A 20,115-nucleotide genomic window follows, 5' to 3' on the forward strand; every position below is an offset into this window, starting at 1 on the left:
AAAGCAAAGCAGTGGATGCTAGAGGTCAGGGGTCTTGGAAGAGTATAAAAGGGCACAAGGAAATCTTTTAGGGTCACAGAACTGTCTTGTAACTTGATTATGGTGGTGGTTATATGACTTTATACAATTACTAAAATTCATCCAACTATACACTTAAAATGGGTGAATTTTATTGTATCTAAATTGCAGCTCAATAAAGTTGGAAATTCTCTAAAAAGGAAAGATTGTATGGTTTCCTCTTCACCAAAGGGCCAACCAGTCCATGCTAGTTGTCCAGAGTCCACCTGGGAGAAATCTGCCAAGTGGGCAATCATATCAGAAAGCTACCACATTTGGGGGTACTGGGAATCCATAACCCATGCAGACTACTTCCTTCTTAGAGGATGGCATGTGGAACTTTCCTTTCTTCTAAACTTTAGCCACCTGAGACAGTGCCACTTCCAGTCTCTAGATCTTTTTTGAGGCTTCCTTCCTCCCATCAGAGTCTGAGCTATATATATTTAAAATCCTAATTTCCCTTTCCATTTTTCCTTCCACCTCTGTGTTCCCCACATCTCAGTCACAAACGCTTTATAGGCTCTACCCAGGAATACAGCTCCCATTTTCACTTGTTAGCATGATCCTCTACATTTATAACATTTATATATCTCCCCCCAACCTCATGCTTTTTAATTCCTTTGCCATCTCCTATTCCTATCACAGTTCAAATGTTCCTCTCTACCACCTCTTTTAAACATTAAACAGTCCTATGAGGCCACCATTACCCTGATACCAACGCCAGACAAAGATACCACACACGGCTTCCCTGGTGGAGCAGTGGTTAAGAATCTGCCTGCTAATGCAGGGACACAGATGCAAGCCCTGGCCCGGGAAGATCCCACATGCCGTGGAGCAACTAAGCCTATGCACCACAACTACTGAGCCTCCGCTCAAGAGCCCGCAAGCCACAACTACTGAAGCCTGCACGCCTAGAGCCTGTTCTCCACAACAAGAGAAGCCTCTGCAATGAGAAGCCCACGCACCACAACAAAGAGTAGCCCCCGCTCACCGCAACTAGAGAAAGCCTGCGCACTGCAACAAAGACCCAACATAGCCAAAAATAAAAATAAAGAAAGAAAGAAATAAGATACCACACAAAAAGAAAATTACAGGCCAATATAACTGATGAACATAGATGCAAAAGATAGCCAAAGCAATCTAGAGAAAGAAAAACGGAGCTGGGGGAATCACACTCTGTGACTTCAGACTATACTACAAAGCTACAGTAAACAAAGCAGTGTCATACTGGCTCAAAAACAGACACATAGATCAATGGAACAGGTTAGAGAGCCCATAAATAAACCCACACACTTATGGTCAATTAATCTATGACAAAGAAGGAAAGAATATACAATGGAGAACAGACAGTCTCTTCAATAAGTGATGCTGGGAAAATTGGACAGCTACATGTAAAAGAATGAAATTAGAACACTCCCTAACACCATATACAAAAATAAACTCAAAATGGATTAAAGATCTAAATGTAAGACCGGATACTATAAAACCTCTAATGGAAAACATAGGCAGAACACTCTTTGACATAAATCACAGCAATATTTTTTTGGATACGTCTCCTAGAGTAACGGAAACAAAAGCAAAAATAAATAAATGGGACCTAATTAAACTTAAAAGCTTTTGCACAACAAAGGAAACCATAAACAAAATGAAAAAACAACCTACGAAGTGGAAGAAAATATTTGCAAATGATACAACTGACAGTGGCTTAATTTCCAAAACATACAAACAGCTTATACAGCTCAATATCAAAAAAAATCAATAAATGGGCAGAAGACTTAAATAGACATTTCTCCAAAGAAGACATACAGATGGCCAACAGGCACATGAAAAGATGCTCAACATCGCTAATTATTAGAGAAATGCAAATCAAAACTACAGTGAGGTATCACCTCACACCCATCATCAGAATGGCCATCATCAAATAGTCTACAGATAATAAATGCTGGAGAGGGTGTGGAGGAAAAGGAACCCTCCTACACTGTTGGTGGGCATATAAATTGGTGCAGCCACTATGGAGAACAGTATGGAGGTTCCTTAAAAAAACTAAAAATAGAGTTACTATATGATCCAGCAATCCTGCTTCTGGGCATATACCTGGAAAAGATGAAAACTCTAATTTGAAAAGATGCATGCAGCCCAATGTTCATAGCAGCACTATTTACAATAGCCAAGACAGGGAAGCAATACAAGTGCCCATCAACAGATGATTGGCTTAAGAAGATGTGGTGTATATAGACACAGATATAGATATAGATATATAGATATAGATATTTAGATGTATAGATATATTCAATGAAATATTACTCAGCCATAAAAAAGAATGAAATATTGCCATCTTCAATATTTGCAACGTGGACGGACCTAGATATTATCATATTTAGTGAAGTAAGTCAGACAGAGAAAGACAAATACTACATGATATCACTTATATGTGAAATTGAAAAAATAATATAAATGAATTTATTTACAAAACAGAAACAGACCCACAGAGTTAGAGAATGAACTTATGGTTACCAAAGGGGATAGCGGGGGTGGGATAAACTGGGAATCTGGGATTAACAGATACACACTACTATACATAAAGTGAACAATAAGGACCTACTGTATAGCACAGGGAACTATACTCGATATCTTGTAACAACCTATAATGGAAAAGAATCTGAAATATATATATATATATATATATATATATATATATAAGTATGTATAACTCAATCACTTTGCTGTACATCTGGATCATTGTAAATCAATTATACTTCAATTGAAAAGAAAAACATTAAACAATCCAGCCCCAATAATGTAATTGAAACTTGGAGGAGGAAGATGTCATTGGAGGCTTAGAGAAGTCCAACAAGCTTCTTCACATAGTGACCTCTCCAATCCTGGTGTCCACTTGGGACCAATTAGACGGGACATTCATCCTCACAAGGCTTTACATATGTATCTTTGATGATGCCCCTGGAGGCTTCTGAAGTGCATCGGGAGTTTACTTTAATGAAGTTCACCCTAAACGAAGAGAACCCCATTCAATTTTCTGTCTCAAATTACTCTCAGCTGTGCTGTTCAACTGAGCACACTAGACAAGGTCAGAAGATGTGCACGCGAAAATAATATGAGGGCTGCTTATCAGATTGGCACTGCCAAAGGGTGGGCTTTATTGAGTGACCTTTCATTCATTCCTCACATATTTACTGAGCACCTATCTAGGTTCTGGAAAGACCCCTGAAAGTGATCATGGGCTGTTGCATCAGCCAGACCTGGGTTCAAACATCTGCTCTCCATGGACCAGCTCTGTGTACTTGGGCAACTTCACCTTGGTCTCTTTATCAGGAAAGGGGGGATGGAAATCCTCCCAACTTCATGGGATGCTGGTGGGGATGAAATGTGAGGATGAGAGTGGCACTCTAACATGGCTGAGCCCAGTGTCTGGCACCTAGTAAATGCTCCACGGATATCAGCCATTGTTAGCCAAGATTCCCGCCCTGCAGCACTGCTTGTGACCATAGGATGTTATAGGCAGAGGGAGCCCAGGATCCCTGCAGAGTCACACTTGGCCACTTTCTAATTGGCCAGCAATCCTGGGGCACAGGTAGGAGAAGCTTGAGGGGAAAGGATGCTCAGAGCCCAATCTCCAGGACCTCTCATCTGCTCTAGGAAGAACTAGGTATCAGCCAAGGATCTTGTGGGCAAGCAGAACACCAAACGGGCCAGGGTTGAGGCACCTGGGCACCAGAAAGCCTGGTTTTTGAACGTAAGTTAACAGGGCTGCCGTGAGGATTAACTAAATTAATTTATGTAAAGCACTTAGCACAAGGCCTAGCCACTGGGACATGTTCAGTAAATATCAGCTACTGTTAGAAGAGCCATGGTTCTCATCCCTTAAGGAGCCAGCTAGTATACAAGCCTGAACACTAATGGGTCTCTGACTGGACTTGTAAGGAGTGGCCTACAATTTTGGGATTTGTAGAGCACTAACCAGGCCCCACTGCCTCAAAATCCCTTCCCTGACCCCCAGTGTCACAATGCCACACCATCATAGAATGGGTGGCAAACATGTAGCACTTCTTTTGAGGACTCCTCGTCCTGCATGCAGGACAGACATCACAGATGAGGCACACTGTTCCACCAGCCCAGACAGGACTTCAGATAAGGATTCTTTACATGGTACACTGGGCAGAAACTGCCAAAAGACCTGAGGTGGCCTGGGAGTTCTACCACTTGCCTCTCTGACTTAAAGGTTGTCTCTCATTTCCTTTTTACAAAAATTTATTTTCAGATTTGGTTTTACAATTAATCATCTGTTTATAATATATTTTATTGAATTTTTTATTGAGAAATTGTAGATTTACATGCAAATGTAAGAGATTATTGAGAGAGATCTTATGTACCTGATACCCAGGCTCCCCCAAGGGTAACATCTTGGTAACTACAGTACAACCAACAGGTTGATATTAGCACGATCTGCTGATCTTATTCACATTTCCCCCCTTTCACTTGTACTCATTTGTGTGTGTTGTGTGTGTGTGCATGCACGCACACAAATGTGAGTGTATTTAGTTCTATATAATTTTACCACATACGTAGTTTCATGTATCTATCACCACAGTCAAGATACTGAGCTGTTCCTTCACCACAAGGATCCCTCCTGTAGCCTTTTAATAATCACATGCACCCCCTTCCCAGACCCTAATCCCTGATAACCACTAATCTCTTTGCCATTTCTATAATTTTATCATTATAAGAATGTTATCTAAATGAAATCATAGAGTATGTAACCTTTTGAGATTGGCTCTTTTCACTCAGCATCGTTCCCTGGCAAGTCATACAGGTTGTTGCATGCACCAATAGTTCATTCATTTTCATTGCTGGGTCGTATTCCATTAAGGGTATCTGAGCTGTTTCCAAGTTTTTTGCTGTTACAAATAAAGGTGCTATGGACATTCATGTACAAGTTTTTACATGAACACAAGTCTTCATTTTCTGGAACCAATGGCCAGGAGTGAAATTGCTAGGTCATATGGTAGTTGCATGTTTATTTTTTAAAGAAACCACCAAACTATTTTCCAGAATGGCTGTACCATTTCACATTTCCACCACATCCCCACCAACAATGCATGAGTGATCCAGTTTCTCCATATCATTGCCAGAATTTGATGTTTTCACTATTTTTTATTTTAGTCATTCTGATAGGTGTGATATCCCATTTTGGTTTTAATTTGCATTTTCCTGATAATGATGTTGACCTAATCACGTTGGACATCTTTTTATGGGCTTATTTGCCACCTGTATATCCTCTTCGGTGAAATGATTATTCATGTCTTATGTCCAATTTCTGATTGAATTATTTGCTTTTACGGTTGAGTTTGGTGAGTTTCCAGTCCTTTGTCAAATATATGGTTTGAAGATATTTTCTCCCAGACTGTAGGCTGTCTTTTCATTCTCTTTGTTTGGGCTTTTGCAGAACAAACGTTCTAATTTTAATGAGGTCCAATTTATGGACTTTTTCTTTTCTGGATGATGCTTTTGGCCCTAGGATTTCAGATAAGGCAAAGTGATTCTGTCCTCTGTCCTGTACGTAGGACAGCTACCTAAGAGGTTTTGTGGGTTGAGGTCAGCGCCTAGTCATTACATACCAAGCCCTTGCCAAACATTACTTCATTTAATCTTTCCAACCACCCTATGAGATAGATGCCACTACTATCTGCATTTTACAGATGAGGAAGCTGAGACACAGAGAGACTTGGGGATTTGTCCAAAGTCCCACAGCTAGGAAGTGGAAAAGCTGGCACAAAATTCTGGTCTGTTTCTGCTTCCGAAGCACCTGATCTTGTGGTCATCTCAAGTTTCCAGCAGGCTACATAAAATTCAACTTCTGGTGTACAGTATGTTTTTTTTTTTTTTTTTTTTTTGGCTATGTTGGGTCTTCGTTTCCGTGCGAGGGCGTTGCGGCGAGCGGGAGCCACTCTTCATCGTGGTATGTGGGCCTCTCACTATTGCGGCCTCTCTTGTTGTGGAGCACAGGCTCCAGACGTGCAGGCTCAGTAGTTGTGGTGCACGGACCCAGTTGCTCCGCGGCATGTGGGATCTTCCTGGACCAGGGCTCGAACCCGTGTCCCCTGCATTGGCAGGTGGATTCTCAACCCCTGCGCCACCAGGGAAGCCCCTACAGTATGTTTATAAATCTGACTTCAGACATGAGAGTACAATTAGAAACTTTCTTGTTACCAAGCCAAAAAACAAGGACAACAACTGATGCAAAGGCTGAAGCATTCCCAACCCCCCAGTCTTTGCTGTGCTTTCCTCCTAGTCCTTCGTCACAATCCCAACACGACTGAATACCCAGTGTGTGTCCCCATGCCCTCAGGCCAGCATAAGTCTGGTGGTTTTGGTGGTAGTGGACTTCCGGAGCAACTGGTAAGCCCATGGACATCAATCTCTAAGAAGCCCTCTAATCTGGCCCCAAGCTTTATTGAGGTTGTCATTCCTGGGTTCAAATTCCTGCTGCCTCCATGCAGGTAGAGGAGTCCAGGCCCACCAATGGCTCTATGACCTATGGTGCCCCCCCAATAAGTCCCTCCCCTGTGTGCCTCAAAAAGGCCCCTCACCAGCTCAGCTGATCAGAGAGACAGCTGCCTGCCCACATGTGTCTCCTCCCACTTTCCTTTACTTCTAATCTGTGGGTTAAGAAGCTAATTTTAAAGTCAGGCTCCTGGGCAAAGGGTCTTCACATTTCTCTGTTTTTGATGCATATACTTTGAATATTTCCAAAGACCTAGTCTACTTCTATGACATTTAATCTTACATCTTTCTCTCCTTCAAAAGCTTCTCTATTCTGACACCATGGCCCAAATCTTCTTTTAAAATATTTTCTTGGGATTTCCTTGGTGGTTCAGTGGTTAAAACTCTGAGCTTCCAATGCAGGGGATGCAGGTTCGATCTCTGGTCAGGGAACTAAGATCCCACATGGCGTGCAGTGCAGCCAAAAAAAATTTTTTTTAATTAAAAAAATTTTTTTAAATCTTTTCTTGAAACCTATTGGTTTCATTCATTCATTTATTCAACATTTTCTTCTTGAGACCCTACTTTTTGCTAAGTACCATGCTAGGCCCTGGGGATAAAACATAGAACAAGACAGACACAGACCCTGATGTCCTAATGTTTGCATTCTATCTGGGAGAAATTAATATTAAAGAAATTCTTACAGAAATCATTACCAGCTCCAGTCTGTACCCCTGGAATTTCCTTCTACTTCCATACTCAAACTTTATGCTTTAGTGAAACTGAATTAATCACCGTTTTGTAAACACGCATTGGGCTCTCCCTCCTCACAGCCTTTTTACATGCAGCGTGGCGATAATTTGCAACCCCATTTCTAGTAATTCCCACCTACCACAATGTCTGTGCTGTCCTCAAGACCCAAGTGAAATCTCTCCTGTTTAGATGATGGTTTCTCCACTATCCCTGTTATATGGGTCTGCCCCCCTCTATTTGGAAAGTACTGGGCACCACTCATGAAACTAACTACACACACACTGCTTTATGTTCTAGCTATTTCCATATCCATATTGCCTCACATGAAAGACAGTAGAAGCCCTGAGGGCAGGGTTTACTTCTGACATGTCTTCATGCCCTTTGCACATGTCATGGTGCCTTGAACACAGCAGGCATGAAGTGTTTGCTCAATGGGGAATGGCTTACCTAGAGCTGTTTGTTTAATTTAACAAACACTTGGGTAGCAGTTACTATGCACCAGGCATTGCTCACTTGGGTGGTATTTACCAAGTGTCAGACACTGCTGCAACATCTTGACAGACATCAATGCCCTGGATTCTGACAAAAACCCTAGGAGGTAGGTGCTATTAGGAGCCACATTTGACAGATAAGCAAAGTGAGACTCAGGAAGGCTCAATGTCTTGCCCAAGCCCAGGGTACCCCACCTGGTATATATCAGAGCCGGGATTCAGCCAGGCCTTCTAACAAGGCCTGGAATGGTTTGCCCAATGTGGAACCTGTAGCTGCAGAACAGCAGATATGGAATTTATTTATTTATTTTTTGGCCGTACTGCACAGCATGTGGAATCTTAGTTCCCCGACCAGGGATTGAACCTGGGCCCCCTGCACTGGAAGGACAGAGTCTTAACCACTGGACTGCCAGGGAAGTCCCGCAAATATGGACTTTAGATCCAGTTCTTTTTGGCAGTCCACGGTGCCACTTCCGCACTTGTTTTCTTCATAGGAACTAGGCTTCAAAGGGATGCTGGGGCAAACTAAATTACAGAAAGTGCTGAATTAAACTGAGTCCTTCTGAAGCCTTTCTGAAGGGCACAACTCCTCCAGCCCTCTATGTCAGTGTCCAACCTTTTTTCTCATTATTGCTCTCCCACCCCCAGGAGTCTTTTCAGACATTTTTTTCCAATTGCCCCCTCATGACATTTTAATATTACAGATACACTGCATATCTGTTTATGGACTGATGTATATCTGTGCCTTATACATTAAAGTGAAAATTTTTTTCATCATCCAAGAACCAATATTCTCCTCTCTTTGGGGACAATGTCGCCTTGTTGTCAATGCATGCTCAATATCGACGAGCATTGAATGTGTGTCTAAGAGGAAAGGGTAAGTGAGGATTCTCACCCCTATTTGACCCTGTGGAGCCAAAATTTTCAGGATCACTTCAGTGAAGTAATACACATTTGCAACACTGCTTAGAGCTAAAAACAACTATGATAACATCCCCAAACAACAATCTTGTGATGGATGCTGGGGAGAATGGATGATTAAATCCCAGTCTCAGGAGCTTAAAAAATATGAATGCCCTGGGTCCCACTCCTGGAGATGCAGATTATATTGGTCTGGGCACTGGAATTTTTAAAAGCTCCTCAGGTATTCCAGTGTACAGGCAAAGTTAAGAACAACTAACTTCCAAGATTTTAATGTAAATAAAAATAACTTTAAAATATTTTTTCTAGCTTTATTGAGATATAATTGACATATAACATTGTATAAGTTTAAGGTGTACAATGGGATGATTTGGTATACACATATTTTGTGAAATGATTACCACAATAAGGTTAGTTAAGACATCCATCACCTCACAGAATTACCTTTTTGTTTTTCTTGTCTTTCTCTGTCTGGCTTATTTCACTTAGCATAATGTCCTCAAGGTACATCTAACTTGTCACAAGTGGCAGGATTTCCTTCTTTTTTAATGGCTGAAACACACACACACACACACACTGCAAAAAATCTGTCAATGGACAATTGACACAAAGACCACAAAGGAACATCCAGAGAAATATGAGAAAATCAAGATGGTATGTTGTTGTGGAAGACAAGGGAAGAAAACTTTGAGAAGGAGGACATGATCAGTAATGTTGAATGCCACTGAAAAGACAGGTAATTGAAGGCTTGGAAGTTTCCATTAGCTTTAGAAACAAAGAGATTACTGGTGAGAGTGGTTTCTTGATGGTGGTTGGTGGTGTGGGCAGAGACAAGATTGTGGTTAATGGAGGACCAGGTGTTAATGACAAAGTATGGGCAATTTTTAAAAATATTTATTTATTTTGTCTGCACCAGGTCTTAGTTGAGGCATGAGGACCCTTAGTTGTGGCATGCGGGATTTAGTTCCCCCACAAGGGATAGAACCTGGGCCCCCTGCATTGGGAGCACAGAGTCTTACCCACTGGACCACCAGGGAAGTCCCAAAGTGTGGGAAATGTTTTAAAAGAAGTTTGGCAGTAAAGGTCAAGAGAGACGGGGCAGTGGCCTGGCAAAGAAACATATGACCAAAGAAGGATATTTTTAAAAGATGGGTGCATGTTTAAATGCTGATCAGAAGAAGCTGATAGAGAGGAAGAGATTTTAGACAGAAGAAGAAAGAGAGGACAAGCAGTTGGGCAAGATGCCAGAAAAAGCAGGAGAGAAAGATAGACCATAACAGGAAGATGACAATTCATCCTAACATGGGAGAAGGATGCAGCCAAGATTATAAATGTGGTGGTGGAGACTTGAAGAGAGTTCTGTCTGATGGCTTCTATTTTCCCTGAGAAGAGAGATACGAGTCATCGTCTGAGAGTGGAGATGGAGGTGAGTAGTACAGTCAGAGGTTTGAGGAAAGTGTAAAACATTCGAAATAGTTATTGCTCAGAGTGGGCAATGAGTGAATTTCTAGGCTAGGTTTAAAGGACCACTTGAGGTGAGTAATTATGAATTTACAGTGCAATGAATTTACCTTGCTGTGTGATCTTTTCTGGTAGTGCTCAGCCAACCCGGGAAAAGTATAAAAAAAAAAGTAGGTAATTTAATTGAATCCATCCAGGTTTGGAAATTTCCTAGATAGTAGGGTGAGGGGAGTGAGCTTCTCCCCACCCTTCTTCGTCAGGCACAAAATTTAAGGAGGTACTCATTCCCGGGGTCATGCAAGTGTAGGATTGGCAGCTGACACTGAGCGTCTCCTTACATTTTGGGAGAAAATGAGGTGGGGAAAAAGAGGCAGGTGCTTACTCACCTCACTGTAGGCCCAGCCCTGTGCAAATAAGTTTGGTATATTGGCAATAGGGTCCTGAAGAATACTGACGAGACAATAATTACAGTGATGGACCGTGTTATGTTAAGATGGATATCCACTAAGATGGATAGAGAGGAAACTAAAAATGGGAGACAGTAGAGGGACGAGGCCATGGGGGAAAACTTGACTGAGTAAATGGAAAAGCTACAGATTTGTAGCCACGGAGGAATGTCTGAAGTTGTGGTCTTAGAGGTAGAGCAAATTTGGGGTCCCAAGACATTCCAATGTGAGACGGGAGACGTGGGTGGCTGAGGTGGAGGTCAAGGAGCTTCAAGATCAAGGTGTTGAACAGGCTGCTCATGTGGCTGTTGACTTCAGCCAGAATGTCTGTTAAGACCTGGGATAGAGGGGAAGAATGGGCCTATGGCTGAAGTCCCTGGTGAATACAGAGGAGTATCTAGGAGACCAAGAGATGACAGCAACAGGAAGGTTAAAGAACAGTTAAACTAACTGACTGGTGTAAGTCTCAAAAGGAGCAGGGATTTCAGGGGTTTTGTTTATTTGTTTTTCTTGTTTATTGTTTTTGTTTACAAGAGAGTGGAGGGGCAGTAGGTCGAGACTGGCTTTGGAGAGTGAAGAAGAAACTGGCCTTGCTGTACCAAGAAATGTGGGGACATGTCCTACAGCCAGCTCAAGAAGCAGCTGGGGTTATGGTCTCTTCACTGAAGAACCAGGTCTCACTTAAGGCTAAGTCATGAAGTGAACTTTTTACACAGGCAATGTGAATTCCAGAGGACTGGAAGGGGTGGATTGAAGCATGGCAGAAGTAGGTGACTCACAGTAAGTAACAATAAGTCCCATGGTGGATGGTGGGCACCCAGAACTCTTAAGAATTCTATTTTGGCCTGCACGTTGACATCCTGAAGCTACCGCATGGGACTCAAATTTTATTTTTGTTTTTTTTCTTTCTCATGGTCCTCAGGGATAAAATAGCAATCAGTGGTGACAGGGGAAACTGATTGTGACTTCCATTACCTTCATACCTTTCTTTCAGCCCAGTTGATAACAATAACAATAAAGATAGTAATAATATGTAAATTTAGAAAATACTTACTGAATGCCTGCTATTTGCCAGGCACTGTTTTAGGTGCCAGGAACATGACAGATGAAGTTCCTGAACTCACAGAACTTACATTCTATTAGGTAGGCCATGAGCAAAGGACAAAAAAGAAGTAAGTATATAAGGCTGGGGAGTTATAAGTGTTAGGTAAACAAGTTAGGTTGAGTAAGTGCGGAAGACAGTGATGATGACATGTGTGAGCAGAGACCTGGATGACAATAAGGAGCCATCCACGTGAAGATGGAGGGAAAGAGCTTTTCAGATCAAGGGAATAGCTAGTGCCAAGGCTCTGTGGGCGGGAAGGAGCTTGGGATGTCTGAAGGTCATTAGAGCTGATAACTCCAAGACCCTGAAGCATGTCCTTTTAACTACCTGCTGCTAAGGATGAGACTGAAGGGTCTCTACGGTCTAATTGTGTAAGGGCCTGAATCTGCCAGAACTGGTCCAAGAGGTGGAGGCTCATGGAAGCAGCAAGCTACCCCCCGGGGGTAACTGAGGAATCCTTGCCACACATTGGAGTGGGAATGAACTTGCTTGCTAAGTCCAAGGCCATGTTGGTCCCAGATCTATTGCATGATCACAAGTGCTGCTGCCCCTTTCATATCTGAAAACACCTCATCAGAAACTGGGGATTTGCCTACAACCCTTGGCTTAAGGCTATTATATGAGGTAAGATCTGGCAGAGGCACCAGCAATGTGGTTGGCAGAAAAGTGGCATGAGATAGAGGACTGAAGTTTTTCACAAGAAGATCATATCATGGGACTCAAGCCAGGTGAGACCAAAGAGCACTCTGGTAAGGCATAAAACATCACAAAAATGTGTTGTTGTCATCTAAACTCTATCGATAGGGTATCAGACTCTTTATAATCTGGCTCCTGCCACGTCTTCAGACCCAAGCTCTAGCCAGTCCCATCTCCTTCGGTGTCCAGCAAGCTGCAAGCTTATCAAGGCACTTGGGGTGGCAGTTGTTTGGGAGAACCAGCTGGTTCTAAGAAGGAAATGTACTGTAGTCAAGAACTTCATAACCACCACAGCTATCTTCCTTCACCAACTGAATACAGACAGTGCAAAGTTACAATAGAAACCAGAAGTAAGAGCTCAGACCCCCACCATGACTCAGCCAGGGTGCCTACCACTCACATATCCTGCCTTCCTCCTCAGCAGGCTTTGACTTTGAACCAGCAAAGACGTACTCTGTTATGGGGCAGCCACCTTGTTATGCTCAAGGCATATACCAGCCATGCTTGCTTCCTGGTCTTTGCTCACATTGATCTCCCTCCTTGGAATAACCTCCTCTTGCCGTTTACCTTGTGAAATTCTGCCCATCTTTGAGAGTCCAGCTCCAGCTCCAGCTCCTTCAGGAATACTTCCCAGAATGCTCCTCCATCATCAATCTTCTCCTCCCTCTGACCTCCTGCAGCAGTTAGAATCTGCTCCCAAACAATTCAGCATCTGCAGTTAGTCCCTTGTCATGTATCTCTCCTTAAATGTTTTGGATTGGTTAGGCGTATCTCCTTGACTTCTGTATCTTTTGCTGTGATGTCTAGCAAAATACTGTGTACATAGTAAATGCTCAACAAATTCTTATTGATGGAAACACATGTTTGAAGGCTAATCATGGGGGAGATTGGTGATGCTGAAGATGGACTTCATCCCCCTCACAATTTTGCCCCTGGCTGCCCTTTAACAAAAAGGCAATGCCACAGACGATGCTCTCTGGTTACAATCAGATGGCATGCTATCTAAAAGACTAGAGATTAAACTGATTTGGTATTGTATAAAGTTTGTAGTCTTAGTAATATCTGATCAATCTCAGAAAAAAGTTATAATAACCTGCCTACAGTTAAACATGATATGCAATTTTGCTATTAGATGGATAGTTTATATTTATTTTTTTGACTGTGCTACGCGGCATGCAGGATCTTAGTTCCCCGACCAGTGGAAGTGCGGAGTCTTAACCACTAGACCGCCAGGGATGTCCCTGGATAGTTTATTTTTATCCTAAAGATCTGGAAACATTTTATGTCCTTACGCCATGTACGCTTTCACGTTTATACTTTATGAGTGTCTGCTATATGCCAGGCTCATCTCTGGGCCCTAGGTACAAGAAGGTGAAAGAAACCCAGCTTCTGCCCTCAAGGATCTCAGCAGATCAAAAGCCAGGCATGTAAACAATCATTTAAATACAATGAAATAAGTGCTCTGATAGAGGCATGGACAGAATTTCACAGAGGAGGTGACATATGAAAACATATTAAAAGTCTTGTAAGCTCTTGGCCCATAGTAAACTTTAAAATACGATAGCCTCTGTGTGTGTGTGTGTGTGTGTGTGTGTGTGTCTGTCTGTCTGTCTATATCTATCTAGTAGAGTACATTTTAGTGATAAAAAAATCTAGGCAGTTTAAACTATTTAAAAGAAGCTTTTCCCAACCTAAATGTCCATCGACAGATGAACAGATAAAGATGTGGTATATATTTACAATGAAACACTACTCAGCCATAAAAAAGAATGAAATAATGCCATTTGCAGCAACATGGGTGGACTTGGAGGGCATTATGTTAAGTGAAATAAGTCAGGCAGAGAAATACAAATACCATATAATATCACTTATATGTGGAATATAAATATGACACAAATGAACTTATTTACGAAACAGAAACAGATTCACAGACATAGCAAACAAACTTATGATTACCAAAGGAGAAAAGGCAGGGAGGGATAAATTAGGAGTTTGGAATTAGCAGACATACACCTCTATATATAAAATACATAAACAACAAGGTCCTACTGTATAGCACAGGGAACTATATTCAGTATCCTGTAATAAACCATAATGAAAAAGAATATATATATAACTGAGTCACTTTGCTGTACATCAGAAATAGCACAACATTGTAAATCAACTATACTTCAATTTTTTAAAAAAAGCAGCTTTTCTGACTATCCCATCACAGTCTTTGGTGAAGTAAATAATAGTTTATTTATTGTCATGAAGCAATTGTAGTGCCCTAGTTGTCAGTCTGATAACTAGTACACTTCAAAGAATAAACTGCAATTGAATTTGCATCCCCAGGAACTGTTTATTTTCCTGGAAAGAAAGTACTAGAACTTTCTAGTAGGAGTCCACACCTATCTTGGTTCTGCATATGCCCAACTCCTTAAAATGACCCAGAACTTTGTACTGACATGCTTGGAGGGAAAAAAAATCCAAATAGTTCCTCAATCACACGCTCCAGGCACCCATAAGAGATTGTGCTCAGGAAGTTTTCCCCATTCAAAATCCCCAGTTGGTCCTCTTCAGAGCTTTTCCTCAAGGCCACTCTAATTCTAGACTGGCCATTATTTTTATTCTTCTATCAAGGTTCTCCTTTAATATCTTACTCAAGCAGGGGTTACCATTCTTACTTTTTTAAACTTGGAAACATTGAACAGAAAGCTGTTGAATATGCATACAAAGTTCTGGATTTGGGCCAGCCCTGAAGAGAGCTAGTGGTCCAGCCACGTTCGCTTCAGTGATCCCAGCTTCCCTCTCTCATTTTTCCTCCCTACTTTCTATCACCCTCTCCTTCACCATTGTGTCCAAGGCCTCAACCCCGGTGGGTACTATTTTGATTGCATTATCTAATCCAGGAGTGTTTGCACTCTGAAAGGAGCTGGGGGTAGAGGACACTGAAAGAAAATCATCTCCAGTGGTGTGCCTGAAAACTCAGGGACACCCCTGCTGTGATCTGATCTGAGGGGTTACTGAAAAGGATTTTCCCACCCCAGATCCCCACAAAGCCCATCCCCAGCCGATCGCCCCCCTCAGAAGGCTGAGCCTATTTTCCAAACCACAAATTTTGATCCAAGGTTCAAAGGAGGAGTTCTTTTGCCAGTTCCAGGCATAAACGGCAATCTGGGAGACAGTGTTTGGACATAGATATTTGGAATTATGTGAATATTTACATGTTTCATGGGGATGATGGGGCAAATTTATCTTCAGACTTTAAAATGATCTGGAAAACATCAGGAATAGAGGCAACTTAGTAGTACGATTCTACTGCCCAAATGTGAGGTTCCAAAGGGGAGCAGAGAAAACCATTGGCTTTCCTATTCAGAAGGTTCTAGCGAGTGGCTCCTTAAAGCCTCATTTCATCAAGGGTTGTCTTTCAAAAAGCAACAAATAGTTACTGTTATTATTATATAATTTTAGTTGTTCAGTATATGCCAGAATTGTTTTATTATAATGCTATGAGGTGAGTACTATTATTATTCCCCTTTTACACATGAGGAAACTGAGACTCAGAGATGTTACCCTGCCCAAGTCAGAGCCTCATTTCAATGCCAGGGTTTGTTTGGCTCCAACCAGGCTCATAGGCATTCCATCATCCTGGGTGCTCTCTGACTCTAGAGTTGGTGAATTTGCCCTCAGGAAGGTTCCTCCTCTGTCTTGTCTCCCCCTGGCCTGGCAACCCCATCAACAGGCCTCTTACTCTCTTAGCACCTCTTCTACCCATCTGGCTGACAATCCTACACCCTTCAGCTCAGAGGTCTTCCTTGTACTCGCCCCAACCCTGGGTTCGCCTGGCTCATTGACAGGCCAACTCTCTGCTGTCCCCTCCTGGCCCAACATAGGACCTGTCCCAGTAGCAGCTGCACTGAAAGGCACCTTGTCCCTACTTGCAGCCCCAGTCCCAGCTTGCCCAGCTGACCCACACTAACCAGCAGGTCGAGAAATAAGAATGATTCATCTGACTATCCTACATTTGACCTTGTCAAAGATTTCCTAGACTCTAACACTGATACCTGGTTCAGAAGTTATACATTTCTACAACCCATTTTAAGATCACCTGTTCTCTGCATTAATTGATAATTAAGTGTTAAGGTGACAAAGTGACTGGGTAAAGTATTTTGTTCCCATCGCACATTGGAAGCACTGAAAAATTCAAATTACTTTGTCGTTAATCTTGAGACTCACTGGAAAACTGAAGAGAATATCAAGGAAATTTGTCTTGTGTTTAGATGCCATGCGGAAAGCACTTTTTGACCAGCACACCTAGAAAACACACGGAGAATTGCTCTCACTCAGTCTCTTGTCCTAGGTACAACAGACGACGCTAGGACGACCACTGGATTGCAGGAACACTGACTAGGATGCACTAGGTCCTGCCTAGGAAGCGCTCTAAGGATTTCTTTCCTTTGTATTCAAAATGAAGTCCTCAGTGCAGTCAGTCTTCTTGACAAGGTCAGGGTGTTCAACAAGATCTAAGACATCCAACTTGGCTGAAAGAGATTTCTATTTAAAAGGAACTCTAAAGAGCACTGGACCAGGAGTCAGGGGATCTGGGTTCTAATTCTAGCTTTGCAACTAATTAGAAGTAAAGTTTTCCAAGCGAGAGGAGAAGAGTTAGGAGGATGACGGTGGTCTGCCTAACTATGGAAGTTACAGGGACACTGATTTCTAGTTCAATGTGAAAAAAGGAACATTCGAACAAATTAGAATTGTTCGACAAAGGAAAGGAATCATTCAGGAAGCGGCAAGGTCCCTGTTACTAGAAGAGTTAATGCTGTAGCTGAGTCACTTAGGAGGTAGGTGGCAGAAATAAATTCTTGCATGGGTAGGAAAATTAGAATTGACAACTTCTAAGGTTTTGTCTGCACTCTGCGCTTAGCACAGTGCCTGACACTTAGTAGAGAGCCAGGAAAAGTTTGTGGTAGGAAGGAAAGAAGAGCGGGAGGGAGGGAGGAAGAGAGGAATGAATCTGTTTCACTTATTTCTCAATAGGATGTGGTGGGCTATAACTAAAAAAAGCAAGCACACATAAATACTAAGTTTTAAAAGTTTTACCACAAAGAAGCCATGATTCTAATGCTGGTACTGTGAAAAGAAGAGTAACAGATGTTAGGGGACAATTGTATTAGATAAGACTGTTTTAGTAGGATATGAACTAATAATGCTCGGCAACATTTATTGAGCACTTACCATATGCCAGGTGCCGTACTAAGACCTATTTGTATCCTCCTGTCAAGCCCATGAGGCAGGTTCTCTTAGTCCAGAAGAGGTAAGCAACCTGCTCAAGGCTTGTTAACTAGAAAGAGGCAGGATTGGGAAATGAGCCCCTATGTGTACAGAGCGTAGGGTGTGTGTGTGTGTGTGTGTGTGTGTGTGTGTGTGTCTGTCTGTCTGTCTGTAATGAATTGTTTTTTTGTTTTGTTTTGTTTTGTTTTTTTGCGGTACGAGGGCCTCTCACTGTTGTGGCCTCTCCCGTTGTGGAGCACAGGCTCCGGACGCGCAGGCTCAGCGGCCCTGGCTCACGGGCCCAGCCGCTCCGCGGCATGTGGGATCTTCCCGGACCGGGGCACGAACCCGCGTCCCCTGCATTGGCAGGCGGACTCTCAACCACTGCGCCACCGGGGAAGCCCGGTAATGAATTGTTGTTATCATTATTTATAGTGAAATGATTTACAAATAGGTAACACATGCATATGGTACACTGTATGCAAAAATTTTTTAAACATAGAGACAGTGAAAAGTAAGTCTAAAATAAATAATCTCCTCCACACTCCTATCCCCCAGCAACCCACCCAGCAGAGAACCAATGTTAACAGTTGCTTTTCAAATTTAAAAAATTATTTATTTCCACAAAACTGTGGTTTGCCACTGCATCATTTCATAGCCCATGTAACCCTAAGCCATGTTATTATGGATTTCTACTCTAATTTTAAATTTTTCTGCGTGAAACATTCTTCAAAATTGATCCCATAGTAAGCTGGGACAAAGTGAGAGAGTGGCATGGACATATATACACTACCAAATGTAAAATAGATAGCTAGTGGGAAGCAGCCACATAGCACAGGGAGATGAGCTCGGTGCTTTGTGACCACCTAGAGGGTGGGAGGGAGGGTGGGAGGGAGATGCAAGAGGGAGGAGATATGGGGATATATGTATATGTATAGCTGATTCACTTTGTTATAAAGCAGAAAGTAACACAACATTGTAAAGCAACTATACTCCAATAAAGATGTTAAATTAAAAAAAATTGATCCCATAAAAAAAATTGACCCCATAGAAAACATGATAAAAACAGCTCATAGTTCAGTGCAAATGCTAATGCTTTTCAGACATTAATTGTTCGATTTCGCTAATCAAGCTTAGTGATATGGTATATTCTAATTCTTTTACATTTTCTATTTCAATGACGTAAGTTCTTTTTACAGTAAGATGGAACATCTGTCTGATGAAAAATGGGCCATTATTATTCATCTTAAGCCATGAAGCATCGTTTAACAGCTCTGAACTAATGGCCATTACATCAAATAGGTTTTACTTTAATCATTATTTCTAATACATGTGAAATTAATACACAGTGTTTGTCATTACTGAGCATTAGAATATAATTCTAGAAGAAGCAATTCATGTCTATCAGAAGTTTTTTGAAATATGATTATCAAATACTTGACTAATGAATCATTTGCATATCTGAAATATCACCTAAACATCAAGCATCCCTGTGATAGGACACATTACATTTAACAATGAAAATAAGAGAACAAGAGAGAGATTTCAGATATTAAGTTATATACACTGTCCACTTCCCTGCAAGCTCAGAATTTTTTCTGAGGAAAATTCTTTTTCAAAAGAACTATTAAACAGCTTCAGGGGAAGGTACTTCTGGGGCTTTTCTAGGAATTGAAACTTTCATTTCTCTTATTTACATTGTTTTTTTTAAAAAGGAAAGTAGTTTACAAGACCTGAACCTCTCAATAAAAAAAAAATCATGGTTAATTGTGAAATTCAATCTCTATATAGAAAAATGCCATCCATTTCCAAATGTTGCTTGTAAACTCTCTCAGCAAAGGGGCAAAGAATAATGCACCGTATTTCCCCTGCAGCGCTGTATTGCACGTTCACCTTTGGGAGCATATGCTGCTCTTTTGAAATATGCAGACTCCCCTCTCATTGTACAGGGCCTCTGTGAAAAGACTGAGGGCTCTACAGAATTAACATATGAATAGGCGAACATACCTCCCAAGAAGCCTCTACACAAGGGGGGGGCACAAAAGGAGGAGATCCTTTTATTCATTTTGTAGTTAATGAAGAGTAAGAGGACCCTTTCTGACCAATTTTCTTGGGGACTCAGAATTTAAACTTAAAATGTTGAGTGTAGAAAATACCCATTTAACATTGGATGCTCTATTCTTTCCGCCTTCATAACCAACCCATCATGCTGAAAAAGGCAAATGTGTGATGTCTGAAAAGAGTAATCGCTGCTATCAGTATTAATAATTGAAAGCTGATAAAGTTAATCATCACCATTCTTGCCAACTGGCTGCTCAATTGTCATCACTTTAGCAAAAACGCTTCACCTGTAAGAGGCGGACCTTCAGGATTAGGTTAGGGTCAGTGTTCTAGATGTGGGGATGAGGCCAGGGGCCTGTTAAGACAG

The sequence above is a fragment of the Mesoplodon densirostris genome, chromosome X (genome assembly GCF_025265405.1).
Source record: "Mesoplodon densirostris isolate mMesDen1 chromosome X, mMesDen1 primary haplotype, whole genome shotgun sequence".
NCBI lineage: Eukaryota > Metazoa > Chordata > Mammalia > Artiodactyla > Ziphiidae > Mesoplodon > Mesoplodon densirostris.